A 16,598-nucleotide genomic window follows, 5' to 3' on the forward strand; every position below is an offset into this window, starting at 1 on the left:
TCAGTTGTTAAACAGATATGATTGCAGTCTTTTATAAATGCCTTAAATTTAGTATTTTCTTCCTCAAACAGATTATCAATATGCGATTTGATTGTATTTCTCGTTGGAATTTTGTAGAGAGGAAAATTATTCTTTAAACATTTTTTGAAGCCCACTCCTTCAACAAAGCGGAAAGGTAAGTTGTCAATAACTACCATCTTCGCTATTGACAAAAATAATTTTGAGTGCTTTTCGTCTCCTTCTATAAAAGTAAAGACTTAGATTTTGCTGAATTATCACCACATGTTTAAGTAAAATTACCTTTGTAATCTGTAACGTTTGACATAACGTCTAACAAACTTGGCTGGCGAGACCCTTGAAATTTAACACCAGAACACATTTTTGACGCAAGTTCTTTACCTCTAGATTCCTTGCTGATAGATGCAGCAGATGACGTAGATGCGCCCTCCTCAATGGAAATTATTTTGTCGCAATTTTTCTAAAATAATTAAAAGCAAGTATTTAGTTGTTTACAAAGTGTATACCAACTTCCTTACCTCGGACTTCGAAATTTCTAAGGCATGCTTTAGCGTCAAATGTTGCATCATATTCGTGGTGTTATTTGATGTATTATTTTATTTTTGCACAATACTTGCATTTTGCCAAACTATTTCCTCGCTTATCAAAATGATTCCATGCAATGCTTTTCGGCGGTGCCATGGTAGAATATTTTAACTCTTTAGTAAACTCCAAATGCGTACGTTAATTTTCACGAATGGTGTCCACTTATAACAGGGTTGTACTTTAATTATTTAGTATATTTGCCATATGGTTCCGTTTACGTTGATATTTTTTTTAGCCTAGCCACACGTAAAGAGAATAATACTTTTTACTGTTGTTTTGAACCGTTTATATTTTTCGATTATCCTAAGCAAAATAAATCCATTAATCGATTACTTGAGATAAGAAAACTAATCGTTGGATTCAATTAAATCGTTGCGACATAATCAATTAATGCAATCAAATGATTAATCGTTGCCATCCCTATAACAAGACCAACTTAAATTTAAATCTATTAAATACATTCTAGCGTGCCTCAGTCCTTTATCCACAAAAGCGTCTATAACTTTTTTTTCTATTCGAAATAGTAAGAGTGGCACCTTTCGGAAATATTTATTAACTGAGCAATTTTTTTTATGTAATGTAAAGTTATAGCTGAGTACATTTTTTTTCACAAGAGTTTAAAGTTGGGGAAGAAAATATCAAAAAGTTAAAAATCCCAATATAGTCCTAATTTTATAATGGTTCCTTAATATATTTTAACTACATTGCATTTGAGTATGGAGAGGCAACTATCTGGAAGTATTTTACATAAAAAATTTACTAAGTTAGCCTTGTTTGTAGATGCAGTTAAAGAAAATACATGAAAAGGCACGATCATTTTTTTATTAAAAAAATTTAAATATTTCAAAAACGGTGACACTTTTAGCGGGCAAATTTTTGCTTATCAGGGAGCTCACCACCCCACCTGCCTTCTCCTCAAGTTTGGCAGGTTACTTCTGGGACACCCTGTATATGTACATTGGACTACATTCCTCCCCACAAAAAAAAATAAAATAAAATAAAATCGGTACTGTTTTCCCACTGGAATTATAAAACCTATTATATTCTAAGACTTGCACCAAAATATTTCGGAAAAATATTAAGATTGACGTGACGTGATTTAAAGTCACCTCAGATGACAACTCAGATTAAGCTTAAAAAATTTCCATAAAAATATTACAAAAAAATTTAATTATGAGTTGATGGTAAATTCCAGTTAATTAAACTTTTTGAATTCTAGGGTACTTGACCGAATGTGGTTGAGTGCAGAAAAACTTTCTTCACATTACAGCTCATCGTTCCATCGTCTGCGGTACTCGCCGTCGCCAACGCGTAAAGGCCCGTAAATCTTCCGCAAAATCTTTCTCTCTAACCCTCCAAGAGCCGCTTCATCGGATGTTGTCATTGTCCATGCTTTTGCGCCATATACCAGCACGGGAATGATGAGTGACTTATAGAGCGTTGTTTTCGTACATCGAGAGATGACTTTACTCCTGAATTGCCTACTAAGTCCAAAGTGGCACTTGTTGGCAAGAGTGATTCTTCGTTGGATTTCCATGCTGACATTACTATCGATGTTAATGCTGGTTCCCAAGTAAAAGAAATTCTCGACTTTTTCGAAATTGTAACTGTTAACAGTGACGTGGGTGCCAAGTCGCGAATGTTCTGACTGCTTGTTTGATGACAGCAGATACTTCGTCTTGTCCTCGTTTACCACCAGACCCATTCGCTTTGCTTCTTTATCCAATTTGGAAAAGGCATAACAGACTTCGCGATTTTTGGCACCGATCACGATGTAGAGAGACAGTGGTGGCGCATTCAGCAGTACCGCTACTTTGGTTTTGGCGAATTTGACAGAATCAGCTGTTCGTGTGACGTCAGCATAGAAATGTGCGAGATAAGTTTGTTCTCGTACGAATAGTTACTAGTAATTATTACTAGTTTTTGCTAATGATCATTTTTTACTATAAAAACTACTACTAGCTTAGTGTTTCATTATTCTTCTTTATTTCGCTATTTCTGGGCGTAATATTAAATTTTTCCTCGAACTTCAATTTTATGTTTCAAAAGTAGATGAACACAACTACGATTTGTTTACAAATGGCGGCCACCGCTATTTTTTGTCTCCTCCATCTCTACTATTCGTTGCGAACGTGACGTCATCACCCGCAGGAATGCGCAATCTTGTATTCTATCATTCTTGGTACCGATGGTATCGATGTCATCGGCATAAGCCAGCAATTGCACGCTATTGTAGTAAATTTTTCCTGAGCGGTTCAGTTCTGCAGCTCTTATTATCTTCTTATCAACATCAGATTAAAGAAGTCACATGAAAGGGAGTCACCCNTGCTGGTTCCCAAGTAAAAGAAATTCTCGACTTTTTCGAAATTGTAACTGTTAACAGTGACGTGGGTGCCAAGTCGCGAATGTTCTGACTGCTTGTTTGATGACAGCAGATACTTCGTCTTGTCCTCGTTTACCACCAGACCCATTCGCTTTGCTTCTTTATCCAATTTGGAAAAGGCATAACAGACTTCGCGATTTTTGGCACCGATCACGATGTAGAGAGACAGTGGTGGCGCATTCAGCAGTACCGCTACTTTGGTTTTGGCGAATTTGACAGAATCAGCTGTTCGTGTGACGTCAGCATAGAAATGTGCGAGATAAGTTTGTTCTCGTACGAATAGTTACTAGTAATTATTACTAGTTTTTGCTAATGATCATTTTTTACTATAAAAACTACTACTAGCTTAGTGTTTCATTATTCTTCTTTATTTCGCTATTTCTGGGCGTAATATTAAATTTTTCCTCGAACTTCAATTTTATGTTTCAAAAGTAGATGAACACAACTACGATTTGTTTACAAATGGCGGCCACCGCTATTTTTTGTCTCCTCCATCTCTACTATTCGTTGCGAACGTGACGTCATCACCCGCAGGAATGCGCAATCTTGTATTCTATCATTCTTGGTACCGATGGTATCGATGTCATCGGCATAAGCCAGCAATTGCACGCTATTGTAGTAAATTTTTCCTGAGCGGTTCAGTTCTGCAGCTCTTATTATCTTCTTATCAACATCAGATTAAAGAAGTCACATGAAAGGGAGTCACCCTTGTAATAGACAGGGTTGATAAGCTTCGACTCGTGCGTACCGAGTTGTCGAATAATATACAGAGCGCTTTTGAAAGATCGGCAAAACGTTATAATCTGCGAAGCAGATTAAAGATTTTTAGAATAGGGGACGAAGTATATCGTCGAAATTTTACTTTAAGCGACAGCTCTAAGAAATTTAATTCAAAATTAAAACTCGTTTTTGTCAAATCCTCTGTTCTTGCCACTAAATGCAATAATATGTATCAATTAAAAGACATAAAAAGTGGCAAGGTCGCTTGGTATCATGGCAAAGACATTAAAGAATCTCAAGCATAACGAAATGTTTGCGCAAACCATTTGCTATAAAAAACACACACGATGACAGCTGTATACACACATTTTTCATTTATGTCTAACTATCTCCTTTTTGCATCACGCCACTTTTTTCTGGCTATATAAAGCCCTGAAGGGCACATTGAGGTCTCTTTTGGGATGACATATTCAACGCAAGTCGCAAACGAACAGCTAAGTCCCGGCCAACACAACCGCTGAAAGTAAGACGGATTAAAATTTTCTTCCTCCCGTAAAAATCTAAAACAAAAAAATAAGTTTATATCGCGAAATAATTTCACCAATCGGATAAAAAAAGCTGGTTGCGGACCTTTTTTCTGTCGGTTCCTGATATAAAGCGATGGTCATAATTCGGTAATGACTAGGAGGAAACCGTCACAGTACCGGAGCTATTAGACCGAGCACCTGCACCTACAACATTGTAACCTGAGGCTCCCTACGTCTACTGAAGTTTCAGTCCATATGCAAGATGGCGAGAAGCGGATAAGTTTAACCGGGGTAGAATTTATTATATATTTTTCGAGCATTTTGACTACTCTTACTTACGCAATTACGTTTGTATAAAATCTTCTTACAAAGGTACATACATACCATCCTCATCTTCCTGAGGAAATATTTACGGGCTTATCAAAGCGGTAAAGTAATTCCCCAAAAGTTCTATTTGTTTTCAATTCATTACTTATATCGGAAACCTAGTAAGGCGGAGTTGTCTCACGCATGCCGATTTGGGTTATATTCTATTCGCCGACAAAAATTATAAACGTGCCTTTTATTACAAGATAATGAAGTATTCTAAATATGTAAAATGTTGTTAAAGAAAAACGTGCTACCAGAAATGGTTTCACTAGTAATTATTAAATTAAATAATATGAATTAAAAAGCTTAATTAAGAAACAAGAATATCCAACTAGATTTAAAGCATTATTGTACAAAAAAAAACATAGAAATATATTAAATAGAGGAAAAAGAAGAGATAAGAGAAAAGTGAGTAGTGAGAGTGAAAGAATTCCACTCGCATTTGATCGCGCTTAAAAAAAAACTGGTTTTGCGTTCCTAAATAATAAACTACGAAAACAGAATAGTCAAAGTGCAAATTGTATGCAGGTAGTAAAATTCCTTTTTCAGCGGTGCAGCAGAATCGTCGGAGGCCTTATACGAGTTCCAGCAACACCTACAAGTAAGTTTTGTTACATTTTTACCCAATCGTTTTTGCTCCCTCTCTCTAAATTTTATGTGAGTGGAGTAGAGTTAGCATAAAGAAAGAAGAAAATTAGAATAATAGAATGGAGGTAATGCAATGCAATAAGAATCAAATCGAAAATTGAATTATTGAAAGAAGAAAACAACTTATATTGAATTGTATGTACAAAACTTAGCCGGAAAACCCAGGGTAATAAATATCGCAGTGGTATTCTACTCAGTACTTAATCACTTTTCTAATATCACCATATATTTAATTATAGCAAGTCTGACAGGTTAATTTTGTATAGTTTCATTTAGCATCCCACATGTACATATAGCTATAGGCGAATTATGGATTTAAATTCTAATTCTGTTGTAATTTGATAGTAGGAGATAATAATAGAATGAATTATTGAATATTTAATCCAAGGTCTGAAATTTAGTTGTTAACAGTTCATATTGGGACTCTTCGTTACCATCTAGAGAGTCATGGAGGAGGGTAAAGAGCGACAAACAAAAAGAAGAACAGTCGCGAGGCGAAAGGTAAATGGGTGCGTAACTTTTGTAATTAGGATGCGGATTGGTCTTTAATTGTGTTGCTGAGCAGATTCCTTTAACCCTTATGTGTGCATAAATTGTTTTTGTTAGGCCTTGGGTTTGTCTGAAGTGATGGTTTAGTCGGTATTTGTTTTAACGAATCCACAATGTGGCTGAAGCTCCGGGACAGCGAGATGCACACAGGCAGACACCGACTAACTTCTTCGGGCCATCATCTGAAAATGGTACAACTAACAAACAATAGTCAACCCATAGTGAATACGCTAAAAAGGTTCCATAACGGAAAATGGCGCCCAACGTGGGGCCCCACAGTAGAAGAAAGCTAGAAAAAAAATAAATGTTTTTACTTTACTAGGGGTTCTACCAAACAAATAAATTTGTCCTGTAGGGATTTGTTCGCAAGCATAGTAAAAGATTTTTGTAATACAGGTCTTTTTACCATTTGTATTGGAACTTAGTTCAAACGATAAGATATATTCATGTCGTACTAACCATACCAATAGTATTGACCGCTTTTATACAAATAAAGCAGACGTATTTTTCATGGTTTGAAAACTCATTTCGGATATATTTGCAAATAGGCTATATGCATGCTTTCAATACCATATGAGGATAGGATTGCGTTATAATGTGTTTTTAAGACCATATAATGTTACCATCAGGCTATTGTAGTTGCAAGAAGGAATATGGAGAGGCTTCACATACCGATACAATTACAAGCTTATTGACATCACGCAAAAGTTACACCCTACATGTCTTTCGCCTGTGTTTTTTTAACCTGTTAGCAAATAAAGAGTAAGACCACATTTAAGTACGATTTGATATTTGCTGATTTTATACTTTTGACAAAGACATCGTGATTAAAATACATAGAGTCTTTAGCACATTTTTTTCCTCACAAACGCTATGTCAATCCGTCACAGCAACGAGCATGTACCTCCGGTACAACCACATAATAATCCAAATAATTGTAATATATGTCGCGAAAATCTTGGTACAAACGCTGAAGTCTTGCGTACTGCATGCAATCACAGATTTCACCGCTCTTGCCTACTGAGTTGGCTTAAAAGAAACTCATCTTGCCCCCAGTGTAGAGCACAGTGCAGTTCCAAGGATTTTCGACCACAACAATCGAGTATGAATACTCGTTCACGAACAAATTTCCAAAATAGTCTACCCGATGATCAGGAAGGACAATCGACCTCACAGGCAGTACAGCCAAGTAAATGTACACGCACGAGAAATTTCAGAAAATACTGACCAGCGACAAACCCAGCAAGAAATAGCAAGGCCAAATCCTAGCAGCAATTTATCGGGTTCAGAATCTGAAGATAACAGGATGCGTAATTTAGTTAACGCAGTTGTCTCTGCACGGCAAGCAAGTTTGTTTCAGGATTTTGAATCTAGATTTTCCCAATTAGAGCAGCGACTAGAAGTGTCGGTTAACAACATCATACCTCGGTTACAAAATGTTAACCTTCAGCCTCCCCAAATTAATAGAGATGATTTACCGCCAGTAGTTGATTGGCCACAAGAGCCGCCAGATTTTTTAAATTCTAATATTCGGAATTCGTCCCCCCATGCAAATGTGCATGCACAAGAAAACGCTCACAGGCATTCAGTCAATACAGGCATCTCTCGCATTAGTGGCCTATCGCTAGTGGCCTATTCTGGTAAAATTGCTAGCCTTATATCGAATTGGGACATCAAATTTGATGGCTCAAACCGACTGTCTGTAGAAAACTTCATATATAGAGTCGAGTCTCAAGTAATGGACACACTCGCAGGAAATTTTACGCTGTTTTGTGAGCACGTCCAAGGCGTTTTTACAAATGAAGCCAAAGATTGGTACTGGCGTTATAGGCGCTCAGTAGACAGAGGTGTTTGGCCCAATCTATGCCAAGCTTTACGTACACATTTTGTCCAACACCGTACGGATACGGACATAAAAGAAGTCATAAGAATGCGTAAGCAAGGCTTGTCTGAAACATTCGATGAGTATCGTAATGCCGTTTTCAAAATTGCTGAGAATCTAAATAATCCAATTCCGGAGTCGGAACTTGTAGAAGTATTACAGAGAGGCTTAAGACCCCGTTTGAGGCAACAATTGTTGTACGTTTCGATCCCCTCTGTAGCTAAACTGCGTGAGTTGTGTATTAAACATGAAAGTCTATTACAAGAGATAGCTAGGCAAACTTCTTCTAATACTGTTAGTTTATCAGGTCAAGACCGCAATTCCGCTAGTCGCAAGCAAGTTAACGAAATCGATTTGGAAGACAAAATAGAAGACGGCATAGTAGAAGATGCCGTCGAAGTTGACGAGGTCACACGTCGTATGAGTGAAACTAGTAAACTGACATGTTGGAATTGTCGCAAAGAAGGACATCGTTATTTTGACAACATGGAAGAACGAACTGTATTTTGTTACGGTTGCGGTACCGTAGGCGTTTATGAAGCAACTTGCTCAAAGTGTACTAGTTCGGGAAACGTGAAAGCGAGCGATGACGCGAAAGCAGTTCTAACACAGTAATTGAAAATAAAAATACTGTCAACTTTTATAAACCTGAGTTAAGACATTTGATACCATATCAACAACGTTTAAAATTATATGAAGAGAAAAGAAATGAAATATTTAACGAATTTAAAAAAGATGTACCTCGTAAATCACGGTCAGCAATTCGTTCAAATACGTTTTGGAAAATTGTAAAAGCACAAAGGAAAGGTCATAATAATTTAATATGTTCACTGAAAAGGAACTCCTCTGATTTACGACCGTATAAAGCTTCTAAATGAATCGAATTTAGCTTTGCTCGATAGCGGAGCACAAGTCTCTTGTATTGGCCACAATTTAGCGAAAAAGATATGTTCTTAGAAAAATATTAGCACCAAACATGGTTCCTTTTTACGAACAGCCGATGGCAATAACCAATTTCTGTTTGGTACATTTTTCTTTGATATAACTTATTAGGATAAAACTGAACGTTTACTATTCTACATTGTGCCAAGCCAAAAGCAAAATTTAATACTAGGGGTAGATTTCTTGCTGAAATTTAAAATAGCTCCGCCCTTAATCAGCCAAATCGATTGTGAAACCAGTGAAATAAATGGTGGTGACAGTTTAGATAATATGCACGCGCTGACATATGAGCAACAAAAGCGGTTACAAGTAATTAGAGATTTATTTCCTTCATATGCCAAGGAGGGCCTTGGTAAAACCAATTTGATTGAACACGTTATAGAGCTGGAACCAAACGTCCGTCCGATGAAGCAGCGGTACTTCCCTATTTCCCCCGCCGTAGAGAAATTCCTCCATAGGGAAATAAATGTTAAGGTTGGGTGTAATTGAGGAATCACCCAACAGTCCGTGGTCGAGTCCGGTCGTGTTAGTCCGCAAAGGTGAGAAAGTCCGTCTGTGCTTGGATTCACGCAAAGTAAACAGCGTTACTATCAAAGACGCATACCCTCGATGGGATAGTTAGTCGCTTACCGAGAGCAGAGCTTATTTCCTCACTCGATTTGAGACGAGCATTTTGGCAGATTCCATTGTCAGAAAAGTGCAGAGATTTGGCATGTTTCACGGTACCAAGCCGTCCTCTGTATAGATATCGCGTAATGCCTTTTGGCTTATGCAATGCTCCGCAGGCCTTATGTGGGCTTATGGACCGCGTGATTTCCTCCCAGTTGAGAGTAAGCGTGTTTGTGTATCTCGATGATTTACTCATTATTTCCGAAAATTTTTATGTTCATATGAAAACGTTGTCCGAAGTCGCACATCACTTACGAAGAGCAGGATTAACTATAAATATAGAAAAAAGTAAATTTTGTCTTCGCGAAATTAGGTACCTGGGTGCATTGTAGGAAATGGTACACTCAGAACAGATCCGGATAAGATATCAGCGGTCACTCAATATCCACAACCAACCACGGTCAAACAACTACGTAGATTCCTTGGAATGGCTGGGTGGTACAGACGCTTTGTACCAAATTTTGCATCAGTAGCCGCAGCTATGACTAGACTAATTTGCTAAAAAAAGGCAAAGTTTTCAAATGCACTGAAGACGCACACAACGCGTTTGACTTTCTAAAGAGTTTGCTATCATCAGCACCAATAATAGCAAATGCCAATTACCGCAAACCTTTTCTTATTCAATGCGATGCAAGCAAACTAGGCGTGGAAGCTGTTTTAGCCCAAGTAAACGATGAAGGTGTAGAAGTGCCTGTTACATATTTTTCGCAAAAATTAAATCGCGCTCAGAGCAACTATAGCGTAACAGAACTTGAATGCTTGGCAGCCATCCTTAGCTTAAAAAAATTTCGTGCCTATGTCGAAGTCCAAGACTTTACCATAGTTACTGATCATGCCAGTTTGCAGTGGATGATGAAGCAAAAGGATCTAAGTGGCATGTTAGCACGCTGGTCGCTTAAGCTTCAGGGTTATCGTTTTAAAATCGAACACAGACGTGGTTCATAGAATATTGTACCCGATGCGCTATCAAGGCAAAATTTCGATGAGCTGGGTGAGGTTTATATTTTTCCATTAATTGATTTGGACTCGAACGATTTCAATTCAGACGAGTATAATAAATTCAAACAAACAATTCAAGAAGCTCAAAATAAATTGCCTGACTTGCAGGTCAAAGACCAAAAAGTTTACAAACGAACTGAATATGCTAATGGAGATATGGACAGAGACGATTTATGTTGGAAACTTTGGATTCCAAAGGCTTTAATCCAGGAAACAATCGAAAAGGCCCATTGTCCTCCAAACAAGTGCCATGGTGGCATGGGCAAAACTTTGGAACGGCTTCGTTTAAATTTCTATTAGCCTTCCATGCTAAATGACTTCAAAACTTTCATTTCTTGCTGTAACATTTGCCAACAGAGTAAATCAACAAACGTTGTCCTTCGTCCACCTATGACAGCGAAGTTAAATTCTGAACGTCCATGTCAAAGATTGTATATTGACCTTTTAGGTCCTTACCCCGCTCTAAGCAGGGTAATAGTGGAGTCCTGATAATCTTTGACCACTTGACCAAATTTCCATTTCTCAAGCCCTTGAAAAAGTTTACTGCTACTCCTATTTGTGACTTTTTAGAAAGACATATTTTTCCTATTTGTGACTTCGGTACACCCGAATTCGTTTTATCTGACAACGGCAGTCAGTTTAAATCAGTTTAATTTAAAAACTGTTTGTCCTCTAGAGGAATTAAACATTCCTTTACCGCATTATACTCTCCGCAAGCTAACGCGAGTGAGAGGGTCAATCGCTCCGTTATAGCTGGGATTCGATCATACCTCGGGGCTGATCAAACAAAGTTGGACAAAAATCTGCAATTGATTGCTGAAGCACTTCGGTCGTCGTATCACCAAACTATTGGCTGCACGCCATATTACGCTATGTTTGGTCAACAGATGCTAAGCCATGCTAATGATTACAGGTTGCTGCGTACGCTCGAGTCTTTGGGAGGGGATGTTGTAATAGACAGGGTTGATAAGCTTCGACTCGTGCGTACCGAGTTGTCGAATAATATACAGAGCGCTTTTGAAAGATCGGAATAGAATAGGGGACGAAGTATATCGTCGAAATTTTACTTTAAGCGACAGCTCTAAGAAATTTAATACAAAATTAGCACCCGTTTTTGTCAAATCCTCTGTTCTTGCCACTAAAGGCAATAATATGTATCAATTAAAAGACATAAAAAGTGGCAAGGTGGCTTCGTATCACGGCAAAGACATTAAAGAATCTCAAGCATAACGAAATGTTTGCGCAAACCATTTGCTGTAAAAAACACACACGGTGACAACTGTATATACACATTTTTCATTTATGTCTAACTATCTCCTTTTTGCATCACGCCACTTTTTTTCTGGCTATATAAAGCCCTGAAGGGCACATTGAAGTCCCTTTTAGGATGGCATCTTCAACGCAAGTCGCAAACGAACAGCTAAGTCCCGGCCTACACAACCGCTGAAAGTAAGACGGATTAAAATTTTTTTCTTCCCATAAAAATCTAAAAAAAAAAAATAAATTTATATCGCGAAATAATTTCACCAATCGGATAAAAAAAAGCTGTTTGCGGACCTCTTTTCTGTCGGTTCCTGATATAAAGCGATGGTTATAATTCGGTAATGACTAGGAGGAAACCGTCACAGTACCGGAGCTATTAGACCGAGCACCTGCACCTACAACATTGTAACCTGAGGCTCCCTACGTCTACTGAAGTTTCAGTCCATATGCAAGATGGCGAGAAGCGGATAAGTTTAACCGGGGGAGAATTTATTATATATTTTTCGAGCATTTTGACTACTCTTACTTACGCAATTACGTTTGTATAAAATCTTCTTACAAAGGTACACACATACCATCCTCATCTTCCTGAGGAAATATTTACGGGCATATAAATATGTATAAAAGTATTGATTTCTCGATTATCGAAGTGGTAAAGTAATTCCCCAAAAGTTCTTTTTGTTTTCAATTCATTACCTATATCGGAAACATAGTAAGGCGGAGTTGTCTCACGCATGCCGATTTGGGTTATATTATATCCGCCGACAAAAATTATAAACGTGCCTTTTATTACAAGATAATGAAGTATGCTAAATATGTAAAATGTTGTTAAAGAAAAACGTGCTACCAGAAATGGTTTCATTAGTAATTGTTAAATAAAATAATATGAATTAAAAAGTTTAATTAAGAAACAAGAATATCCAACAAGATTTAAAGCATTTAAATTGCACAAAAAAAAACATAGAAATATATTAAATAGAGGAAAGTGATAAGAGAAATGTGAGTAGTGAGACTGAAAGAATTCCACTCGCATTTGATCGCGCTTAAAAAAAAAACTGGTTTTGCGTTCCTAAATAATAAACTACGAAAACAGAATAGTCAAAGTGCAAATTGTATGCAGGTAGTAAAATTCCTTTTTCAGCGGTGCAGCAGAATCGTCGGAGGCCTTCTACGAGTTCCAACAACACCTACAAGTAAGTTTTGTTTCATTTTTACCCATTCGTTTTTGCTCCCTCTCTCTAAATTTTATGTGAGTGAGTTATAAGTTAATGATCATTAAGCTTCTCAGTGGAGTTAGCATAAAGAAATAAGAAAATCAGAATAACCGAATGGAGGTAATGCAATGCAATAAGAATCATATCGAAAATTGAATGATTGAAAGAAGGAAACAATTTATATTGAATTGTATGTACAAATCTTAGCCGGAAAACCCAGGGTAATAAATATCGCAGTGGTATTCTACTTAGTACTTACTCTCTTTTCTAATATCACCATATATTTAACTATAGCAAGTCTGACAGGTTAATTTTGTAATATATAGTTATAGTTTCACTTAGCATCCCACATGTATAGCTATAGGCGAATTATGGATTTAAATTCTAGTTCTGTCGTAATTTGATAGTAGGAGATAATAATAAAATGAATTATTGAATATTTAATCCAAGGCCTGAAATTTAGTTGTTAACAGTTCATATTGGGACTCTTCGTTTCCATCTAGAGAGTCATGGAGGGAAGGTAAAGAGCGACAAACAAAAAGAAGAACAGTCGCGAGGCGAAAGGTAAATGGGTGCGTAACTTTTGTAATTAGGATGCGGATTGGTCTTTAATTGTGTTGCTGAGCAGATTCCTTTAACCCTTATGTGTGCATAAATTGTTTTTGTTAGGCCTTGGGGTTGTCTGAAGTGATGGTTTAGTCGGTATTTGTTTTAACGAATCCACAATGTGGCTGAAGCTCCGGGACAGCGAGATGCACACAGGCAGACACCAACTAACTTTTTCGGGCCATCATCTGAAAATGGTACAACTAACAAACAATTGTCAACCCATAGTGAATACTCTAAAAAGGTTCCATAACACCCTGTCTGAAACGCCGTTTAGTGGCGAACGGCTCGGAGAGGTCTTTTCCAATTTTGACGGGGCTGGTGGTATTGCTCAACGTCATTTTACACATCCGTATCAGTTTGGCAGGGATGCCAAATTCAGACATAACGGCGTATAGGCAACTAATTTTAGTGGTGTCAAAAGCGGCTTTAAAGTCGAAAAATAGGTGGAGAGTGTCGATCCTTTTCTCGCGGGTCTTTTCCAAGATTTGGCGTATTGCGAATACCTGGTCTACGGTGGATTTGTCAGGTCTAAAGCCACACTGATAAGGCCCAATCAGTTCACTGACGGTGGGCTTCAGTCTTTCACACAATAAGCTCGATAAGAACTTGTAACCTATGCTTAGAAGGCTGGTCGAGCGGTAGTTGGCGCAAATGGCGGGGTCAACTTTCTTGTGGATTGGGCAGAGCACACCTAAATTCCAGTCGTCGGGCATGGGTTCATCTGACTATATTCTGACCAAGAGTTGTGCTTGCACCTTATCAGCTCCTCGCCACCGTACTTGAATAGCTGTAAGCTCCAGCAGCTTTGTTGTTTTTCAGCCGCGTTATTGCTATCCGTACCTCATCATAATCAGACGGTGAAATGTCGACTCCAAGCGCTCGACTCTCCAAGCGCTCATAGAAGAGATCCTTGGATGCCTCATCCTTCTATTCCGTCAGGACATGGGCGCAGATGAGCGAGATGTTGAAGAATCTAGCTTTGATGCGGATTGTGGCTAGACGCTCTTCCACCGGGGTGAACGACAGTACTCGGCGACGGAGTCTCTCTCTCACCACAAATCCAACTCCGGATTTGCGCTCCTTTACATGGCAGAGGTAGTAAACATCGCAAGGCCCCAGACACTGCTTGCCTTGCCCCGTCCAACGCTTTTCTTGGATGGCGGTGATGTCAGCTTTTGTCCTTACGAGGACATCAACCAGCCGGGCAGAAGCACCTTCCCCATTAAGGGTCCGGACATTCCAGGTGCATGCCCTCAAATCGAAGTTCTTTAAACGTTTGCCGTGGTCGTCTTCATAAGAGGGGTCTCATCCGAGGCTTTGCCTTGCTTCTTCACTGGAAGTGGTTTTTACGTAACGGGTCCCAAACCTAGCGCACAACCCATTGCTGGGACGGTGGTGGTTTCGCAACCAAATACACGTTTATATGGCGTGCCGCTTGCTCCAAGTAGACACCCGCTTGCAGCCGCACCTACTGGTGAACAGATGCTGCAGACTTCAATGAGCCCTTAAACCGAATAAGACGGAGTGGCCCCACCGAAGCTCCCTCTCTCTCTGCTGTGATCCAAGANAACCCATTGCTGGGACGGTGGTGGTTTCGCAACCAAATACACGTTTATATGGCGTGCCGCTTGCTCCAAGTAGACACCCGCTTGCAGCCGCACCTACTGGTGAACAGATGCTGCAGACTTCAATGAGCCCTTAAACCGAATAAGACGGAGTGGCCCCACCGAAGCTCCCTCTCTCTCTGCTGTGATCCAAGACTCCACTCGGATTGATTACCGCATCTTGCACATGGGTTGCTCACGTTGCCCAGAGTGCGCGAACGAGGACGCAAGAGTCGGGATTGACTATAGCCATGCATACCCAGCATAACAAATATACCCCATTGCACTCCAAATATACCCCATTGCACTCCAAATACAATATACGTGTATACTGTGTTTTTAAACATGTCTGTCTGTCTGTATGTTTGCACGCGCATCACTTCAAAACCAATGCATAAAATTGACTGTAGTTTTCACCGATGTATTTCTAGAGGTCTAGCTTAAAATATAGAAGGAAAAAAATAGAGAGTTGCCACTTGTTTGAAAATTTCGGGTTAGGTAAATTGATAAGAAAAAGTGAATATTTCAGTATGGGCGTCAAAAGAAAGATTTTTAAAAGGGCTTATAGCCGAAAATATTTTTTAGGGTTGCCACCTGTTTGAAATATTTAATTTAACTTAATTTATAAGATAAATGGAATATTGCAATATGGGTATAAAACTGAAGAGGTTAAGAAAATTTTCCTGCCGAAAATATTTTTGGGGAGGACTGCCACCTGTTTGAAAAATTATATTTAATTAAATTGGTAAAATAAATGAAATCTATACTGATGGTTTTAGCGACCTTTCTATTTATAATTTAGTGTTTTGCCGGCTCGAGGTCAATTTTAAAAAATTCTTTATGAAAACACAAGTTTATTGGTGTTTATTTCCGATATATTTCGGTTACGCTTCGGTAACCGTCCTCAGGGCAACTATTGACAAACATGTGAAACATAAAATATACGTAAACACAAATTCCAAAAACAATAATTAAAAAGAAAAACGTATACATACATTAATTTACACGTCCGCACTGTTTGACGTGGAGTTTGGTACTGTCGATTTGTTTGTAAGCAAGTGTCTGTACAAGTGAGCGCAGTTTTCAGTGTCCGTTTTGTAGTTCAGTCTTATGTTTGCCGGTGTGTTTATTATATGTAACATTTCTAAGGTAAAGCGCTTATTGTAGTGTTGTTCTTGTTGTAGAATCGCAGCGTCGTTGAAATTCGGTTTACATATTTACATTAAAAAACATATTTAATAAAACGAAGTCAAAAATACCCGAATTGGAAAAAAGTAATGTTATTTATAAAATCCCTTGTAAAGGTAAAAACAACGAGTCATGTAACAGCCTATATGTAGGAACCACAAAATCAAAATTAAAAACTAGATTAGCACAACACAAATCGGATTTGAAACAATGTCAGCTTACAAATATCAAAAAAACAGCACTCATGGCCCACTGTGCTGCTAGCGGCCACTCACCGAATTTCAACGACGCTGCGATTCTACAACAAGAACAACACTACAATAAGCGCTTTACCTTAGAAATGTTACATATAATAAACACACCGGCAAACATAAGACTGAACTACAAAACGGACACTGAAAACTGCGCTCACTTGTACAGACACTTGCT

General features: G+C 38.4%; 1 protein-coding gene across 10 annotated transcripts in view; it reads left to right on the forward strand.

Annotated features, from left to right (window-relative positions):
- Window positions 1-16,598, forward strand: part of LOC108358004 (CUGBP Elav-like family member 2) — a 364,101-nt gene that overhangs the window by 16,358 nt on the left and 331,145 nt on the right. The window contains exon 1 of one of the 10 annotated variants that reach the window (XM_017609120.1): window positions 5,174-5,203. The exons of 8 other annotated variants lie outside the window; for them this stretch is intronic. The gene's annotated coding sequence lies outside the window, so the exon portion shown is untranslated. Of the gene's footprint in view, window positions 1-5,173; window positions 5,204-12,683; window positions 12,748-16,598 lie in introns of those variants that run through there. One more of the 10 variants, XM_017609119.1, reaches the window with a different exon arrangement.

This window comes from Rhagoletis zephyria, unplaced genomic scaffold (genome assembly GCF_001687245.7).
Source record: "Rhagoletis zephyria isolate East Lansing unplaced genomic scaffold, Rhagoletis_zephyria_1.1 Rzeph_scaffold_00191, whole genome shotgun sequence".
Lineage (NCBI taxonomy): Eukaryota > Metazoa > Arthropoda > Insecta > Diptera > Tephritidae > Rhagoletis > Rhagoletis zephyria.